Consider the following 7,786-nt stretch of genomic DNA (forward strand, 5'->3'; position numbering starts at 1 on the left):
AAAATAGTTAACTATAAAACATTGGTTTGCCTCCCAACAAGCGCTTCTTAATGTCATTAGCTTGACAGAGGACTCTCATGGAGCCTCAGAAATACTCAGAACCGTGTTGGAACCTCCCAACACCAAACTTAGAGTTTGAATGTGGGGTTTCAACACCAAACTTAGAGTTTGGTTGTGGCCTCCCAACACCAAACTTAGAGTTTGATTGTGGGGGCTCTGCTTGGCTCTGTTTTGAGAGAAGCTCTTCATGCTTCCTCTCCTGATGATAGGGATGTCCTTGGGCCTTAACACCAAGGATTCTCCATTCACTTGAATGATCAACTCTCCTCTATCAACATCAATCACAGCCTTTGCTGTGGCTAGGAAGGGTCTGCCAAGGATGATGGATTCATCCATGCACTTCCCAGTCTCTAGGACTATGAAATCAGTAGGGATGTAATGGTCTTCAATCTTACCAAACATTCTCTACAGTCCATGAGCTTGTTTTCTTGAATTGTCTGCCATCTCTAATGAGATTCTTGCAGCTTGCACCTCAAGGATCCCTAATTTCTCCATTACAGAGGGGCATGAGGTTTACACTTGACCCTAAGTCACACAGGCCTTCTTGAAGGTCATGGTGCCTATGGTACAAGGTATAAAACTTCCCAGGATCCTGCCTCTTTTGAGGCAGTTTCTGCCTAGACAGTCATCCAGTTCTTTGGTGAGCAGGAGGTTCATCCTCCCAAGTCTCATTTCCAAATAACTTGTCATTCAGCTTCATGATTGCTCCAAGGTATTTAGCAACTTGCTCTTCAGTGACATACTCATCCTCTTCAGAGGAAGAATACTCATCAGAGCTCATAAATGGCAGAAGTAAGTCCAATGGAATCTCTATGGTCTCATTTTGAGGCTCAGATTCCCATTGTTCCTCATTGAGGAACTCAGAGGAGATTGGTATACGCCCACTGAGGTCTTCCTCAGTGGCGTCCTCCTCTTCTCTTTCCTCCCCATATTCGGCCATGTCTATGGCTTTGCACTCTCCTTTTGGATTTTCTTCTATATTACTTGGGAGGTGCTAGGAGGGAGTTCAGTAACTTTTCTTGCTCATGACCCACTTGTCCTTCCAAATTTCTGATGGAGGACCTTGTTTCATTCATGAAACTTTGAGTGGTCTTTATTAGATCAGAGACCATTGTTGCTAAGTCAGAATTATTCTGCTTAGACTCTCTGTCTGTTGCTGAGAAGATGATGGAAAGGCTTGCCATTGCTAAACCTGTTTCTTCCACCATTATTGTTATTGAAACCTTGTTAAGGTCTCTCTTGATTCTTCCATGAGAAATTGGGTGATTTCTCCATGAAGAATTGTAGGTGTTTCCATAGGGTTCTCCTAGGTAATTCACCTCTTCCATAGAAGGGTTCTCAGGATCATAAGCTTCTTCCTCAGATGAAGCATCCTTAGTACTGTTTGGTGCATTTTGCATTCCAGACAGACTTTTGAGAAATCAAATTGACTTGTTGAGTCAATATTTTGTTCTGAGCCAATATGGCATTCAGAGTGTCAATCTCAAGAACTCCTTTCTTCTTCTGACTAGTCCCATTGTTCACAGGATTCCTTTCAGAAGTGTACATGAATTGGTTATTTGCAACCATTTCAATCAATTCTTGAGCTTCTGCAGGTGTCTTCTTCAGATGAAGAGATCCTCCAGCAGAGCTATCCAAGGACATCTTAGATAGTTCAGAGAGACCATCGTAGAAATACCTATGATGCTCCATTCAGAAAGCATGTCTGAGGGACATCTTCTGATTAATTGTTTGTATCTTTCCCAAGCTTCATAGAGGGATTCTCCATCCTTCTGTCTGAAGGTTTGGACTTCCACTCTAAGCTTACTCCATCTTTGTGGGAAAACTTTGCCAAGAAGGCATTGACTAGCTTTTCCCAAGAGTCCAGGCTTTCTTTGGTTGAGAATCCAACCATATTCTAGCCCTGTCTCTTACAGCAAAAGGGAATAGCATCAGTCTATAGACCTCAGGGTTAACCCCATTAGTCTTGACTGTGTCACAGATTTGCAAGAATTCAGCTAAAAACTGATGAGGATCTTCCATTGGAAGTCCATGGAACTTGCAATTCTGTTGCATTAGAGAAACTAATTGAGGCTTAGCTCAAAGTTGTTTGCTCCAATGGCAGGGATAGAGATGCTTCTCCCATAGAAATCAGGAGTAGTGCATGAAGTCACCCAGCACCTTCCTTGCATTGTTGGCATTGTTGTTGTTTTCTGCTGCCATGTGTTCTTCTTCTTTGAAGAATTCGGTCAGGTCCTCTAAAGAGAGTTGTGCTTTAGCTTCTTTTAGCTTTCTCTTCAAAGTCCTCTCAGGTTCAGGGTCAGCTTCAACAAGAATGCCTTTGTCTCTGCTCTTGCTCATATGAAAGAGAAGAGAAAAAGAAAGTGTGGAATCCTCTATGTCACAGTATAGAGATTCCTTGAAGTGTCAGAGGAGAAGAGAAATAGAAAGAAGAAGGAGAAGGGGAATTCGAACTTTAATTAGATAAGGTTCGAATTGTGCATTTAGAAGAAGTGGTACTCCATAAATAGAAGGATGTGGGAAGGAGGGAAGAGAATTTTCTAAAATTCAATTAAAAGATTTTGAAAACATTTTGAAAATTTGATTGATAATTTTTGAAAATTCAAAGTGAAAAAGAAATCAAGTGATTTTTGAAAAAGATTTTAAAATTAGAAGTTGAAAAGATTTGATTGAAAACTATTTTGAAAAAGATGTGGTTAAAAAGATTTAATTGAAAAGTTATGGTTTTAAAAGATGTGATTGAGAAGATATGATTTGAAAAACATTTTAAAAAGATTTATTTTGAAAACAATTTGAAAAGATATGATTTTAAAAATTAATGACTTGCCTAACAAGAAAAGATATGATTCAAACATAAAACCTTCCTTAATAGAAAAGGCAAAAAATGTTCAATCAAATCATTAATTGTTAGTAAGTATCTTTGAAAAAGGAAAGGAATTGATTTTGAAAAAATTTGATTGAAAAGATATGATTTGAAAAAGATTTGATTTTGAAAAACTTTGAAAACTTGAAAAAAATTGATTTTGAAAACAAAATCTTCCCCCTAGCACCATCCTGGCGTTAAACGCCCAGAATGGTATACATTCTGGCGTTTAACGCCCAAAATGCTACCTCTTGGGGCGTTAAACGCCCAACCAGGTACCCTGGCTGGCGTTTAAACGCCAGTCTGCCTCTTCACTGGGCATTTTTGAATGCTCAGCTTTTTTCTGTATAATTCCTCTGCAGTATTTCTGAATCTTCAATTCTTTGTATTATGACTTGAAAAGACACAATTAAAAATATTTTTGGATTTTTAATAATCAATGCAAAAGGAATCAATTAACATGCATGCAAGACACCAAACTTAGCAGTTTGTGTACTACACTAACAATATGAGATGCATATGAGACACAAAATACTTCAAGTCAATAGAATTCAAAGATCAAAACAAAGAAATATATGCATGGATTCGAAAACATAACAACATCATTTGACACCAAACTTAAGATGAGACACCTAGACTAAAGCAGGAAACATCAAATATTTTTGGTTTTTAATGATTTTGTAAATTTTTTTGTGTTTTTTGAAAATTAAGTGGGAAAATGTATCAAAATTCTTAGTGAGAATTCTAGGAATCAGTGCAATGCTAGTCTAAGACTCCGGTCCAGGAATTAGACATGGCTTCACAGCCAGCCAAGCTTTCAAGGAAAGCTTCGGTCCAAACACTAGACATGACCAAGGTCAGCCAGCCTTAGCAGATCACTGCTCCAAAAGCAAATTGATGAAAATCAACAGCTCTTGTGGTGATAAGTTGAAACCTCGGTCCAATCAGATTAGACATGGCTTCTCAGCCAGCCAGATTTCAACAATCATCATGAAACTCTAGAATTCATCTTCAAGATTTCGAAAAAATAAATACCTAATCTAAGCAACAAGATGAACCGTCAGTTGTCCAAACTAGAACAATCCCAGGCATTGTTACCAAAAGCTTGCTCAAAACTTGAACAATCCCCCGGCAACGGCGCCAAAAACTTGATGCGCGAAATTGTGAACAATACTTTTCACAACTCTCATAATCCCTGGTCATGAACTCCAAAACTTGGTGGTTCAATTCCATGGCATTACACAACTTCGCACACTAACCAGCAAGTGCACTGGGTCGTCCAAGTAATACCTTACGTGAGTAAGGGTCGATCCCACGGAGATTGTTAGCATTGAAGCAAGCTATGGTCATCTTGTAAATCTTAGTCAGGCAAACTCAAATGTATATGATGAACGAAAATAACATAGAAGATAAGGATAGTGATCTTATGTATATCATTGGTGTAAGAGCTTCAGACAAGTGTATGAATATGCCTTCCCTTCCGTCTCTCTGCTTTCCTACTGCCTTCATCCAATCCTTCTTACTCTTTCCATGGCAAACTCGTGTAGGGTCTCACTGTTGTCAGCAGCTACCTCCCATCCGCGCAGTGAAAGCTAATGCACGCACTCTGTCACAGTGCTGCCAATCACCGGTTTGGTTCCCTCCCCTACCGGAATAGAATCGCTCTTTTGCGTCTGTCACTAACGCCCAGTAGGTTACAGGTTTGAAGCACGTCACAGTCATTCAATCATTGAATCCTACTCAGAATACCACAGACAAGGTTAGACCTTCCGGATTCTCTTGAATGCCGCCATCAGTTCTTGCCTATACCACGAAGACTCTGATCTCACGGAATGGCTGGCTCGTTTGTCAGGCGAGCACTCGGTTGTCAGGCGATCAACCATGCATCGTGCAATCAGAAATCCAAGAGATATTCACTAAGCCTCAGATGCTTGTAGAACAAGAATGGTTGTCAGTCACCTTGTTCATGAGTGAGAATGATGATGAGTGTCACGGATCATCACATTCATCAAGTTGAAGAACAAGTGATATCTTAGAACAAGAACAAGCGGAATTGAATGGAAGAACAATAGTAATTGCATTAATACTCGAGGTACAGCAGAGCTCCACACCTTAATCTATGGTATGTAGAAACTCCACCGTTGAAAATACATAAGCATAAGGGCTAGGCATGGCCGAATGGCCAGCCTCCCAAAGGTCTAAGATAGCATACAACAAAGATAGCTACCAAAAGTCCTAGATGTCCAGCTCTCTAATACAATAGTAAAAGGTCCTACTTATAGAAAACTAGTACATAGATGAGTAAATGACATAAAATCCACTTCCGGGCCCACTTGGTGTGTGTTTGGGCTGAGCAATGAAGAAATTTCGTGTAGAGACTCTCCTTGAGTTAAACGCCAGCTTTAGTCCAGTTTGGGCGTTAACTCCCAATTAGGTGCCAGTTCCGGCGTTTAACGCTGGAATTTCTTGAGGTGACTTTGAACGCCGGTTTGGGCCATCAAATCTTGGGCAAAGTATGGACTATTATATATTGCTGGAAAGCCCAGGATGTCTACTTTCCAACGCCGTTGAGAGCGCGCCAATTGGACTTCTGTAGCTCCAGAAAATCCACTTCGAGTGCAGGGAGGTCAGAATCCAACAGCATCTGCAGTCCTTTTGAGTCTCTGGATCAGATTTTTGCTCAGGTCCCTCAATTTCAGCCAGAAAATACCTGAAATCACAGAAAAACACACAAACTCATAGTAAAGTCCAGAAAAGTGAATTTTAATTAAAAACTAATAAAAATATACTAAAAACTAACTAGATCATACTAAAAATATACTAAAAACAATGCCAAAAAGTGTACAAATTATCCGCTCATCAACGTACAAGGCTGAACAATAGTAAGCTGATGAGCGGATATTTTGTACGCTTTTTGGGGGTAATTTCATGTAGATTTTAGCATGTTTCAGTTAGTTTTTAGTAAAATAATATTAGTTTTTAGGCAAAAATCATATTTCTGGACTTTACTATGAGTGTGTGTATTTTTCTGTGATTTCAGGTATTTTCTGGCTGAAATTGAGGGAGTTGAGCAAAAATCTGACTTAGGCTGAAAAAGGACTGCTGATGCTGTTGGATCCTGACCTCCCTGCACTCGAAATGGATTTTCTGGAGCTACAGGAGTCCAAATGGCGCGCTCTCAACGGCGTTGGAAGTAGACATCCAGGGCTTTTCCAGCAATATATAATAGTCCATACTTTGCGCGAGAATAGACGACGTAACTTGGCGTTGACGCCAGTACACGCTGCTGTCTGGAGTTAAACGCCAGAAAAACGTCATGATCCGGAGTTGAACGCCCAAAACACGTCAAAACCTGGAGTTTGACGCCAAGAAAGGCCTTTACACGTGGAAAGCTTTAGTCTCAGCCCCAGCACACACCAAGTGGGCCCCAGAAGTGGATTTCTGCACCAATTATCTTAGTTTATTTAATTTTCTGTAAACCTAGGCTACTAGTTTACTATTTAACAACTTTTACAGACATTCCTTGTACCTCATGACATTTTCAGATCTGAATTACATACTTTGTGACGGCATGATCTCTAAACTCCATTGTTGGGGGTGAGGACTCTGCAGCGTCTCAATGATTTAATACAATTCCTTAGTTTTCCATTCAAACACGCTTGTTCTTATCTAAGATGTTTATTCGCGCCTAACTGTGAAGAAGGTGATGATCCGTGACACTCATCCCTTCCTCAACCCATGAACTTGTGCCTGACAACCACCTCCGTTCTACATCAGATTGAATGAATATCTCTTAGATTCCCCAACGGAATCTTCGTGGTATAAGCCGGATTGATGGCGGCATTCATGAGAATCCGGAAAGTCTAAACCTTGTCTGTGGTATTCCGAGTAGGATTCCGGGATTGAATGACTGTGACGTGCTTCAAACTTTAACCTGCTGGGCGTTAGTGACAGACGCAAAAGAGTGATTCTATCCAGTAGGCGGGAACCAACCGGTGATTAGCCGCACTGTGACAGAGTGCGTGAGCATAGTTTTTCACTGCGAGGATGGGAAGTAGCCATTGACAACGGTGACACCCTACATAGAGCTTGCCATGGAAGGAACCTGCGTGTGAGAAGAGGATCTCAAGGAAAAGTAGAAATTCAAAGGACAAAGCATCTCCAAAACTCCAACATATTCCACAATCCTTTATAAACAAGTAACTCTATTGTTCAAGTAATACAAACAATTTTCTTTCTTATCCTAACTAAGACAAATAAAATAAACATTGATTGCTTCAAGCCAATAATCTCTGTGGATTCGACCTTTACTCACGTAAGGTATTACTTGGACGACCCAGTACACTTGCTGGTTAGTTGAACGGAGTTGTGTTCACTAGTGCCAATTTCTAAAATCCAATTACAAGAAAAAAGGATCACAATTTCGTCCACCAAGTTTTTGGCGCCGTTGCCGGGGATTATTGAGTTTGAACAATTGAAGGCTTATTTTATTTCTTAGATTAGGAATATAGTATTGATGTTACAGAGTCATTAAATTTGAGTCTTTTATTCCCTTTTCAAAAATATTTTTCGAAAATATTACTTTTTCCTTATTAATGTTAGTTTTTCGTGAGTTTAGTGTCTTGTTCTAAGTTTGGTGTCAATTGCATCTCTATATTTTTCTTTAAAATTTTCGACTTGTTTCTTTGTTCTTCATTGATCTTCAGTTGTCTTGTTTATTTTTCTTGTTTGATCTTTAATTTTTCTTGTTTTGTGTCTTTCTTGTTTTTTCTTGTGCTTTTTCAAAACATTAGTTTTCAAAAATTTGTTTTATCCATAAAAACAATACATCTTTAAATACATTACATTTTAAATCAGTTGGTT

General features: G+C 39.5%; 1 non-coding gene across 1 annotated transcript; it reads left to right on the plus strand.

Moving 5' to 3' along the window:
• Nucleotides 1-1,757: 1,757 nt before the first annotated feature.
• LOC130953155 (small nucleolar RNA R71) lies at nt 1,758-1,865 on the plus strand. Its single transcript, XR_009075327.1, has one exon. It is a non-coding gene; the product is annotated as a small nucleolar RNA R71 (small nucleolar RNA).
• Nucleotides 1,866-7,786: the final 5,921 nt, after the last annotated feature.

This window comes from Arachis stenosperma, chromosome 9 (assembly GCF_014773155.1).
Source record: "Arachis stenosperma cultivar V10309 chromosome 9, arast.V10309.gnm1.PFL2, whole genome shotgun sequence".
NCBI lineage: Eukaryota > Viridiplantae > Streptophyta > Magnoliopsida > Fabales > Fabaceae > Arachis > Arachis stenosperma.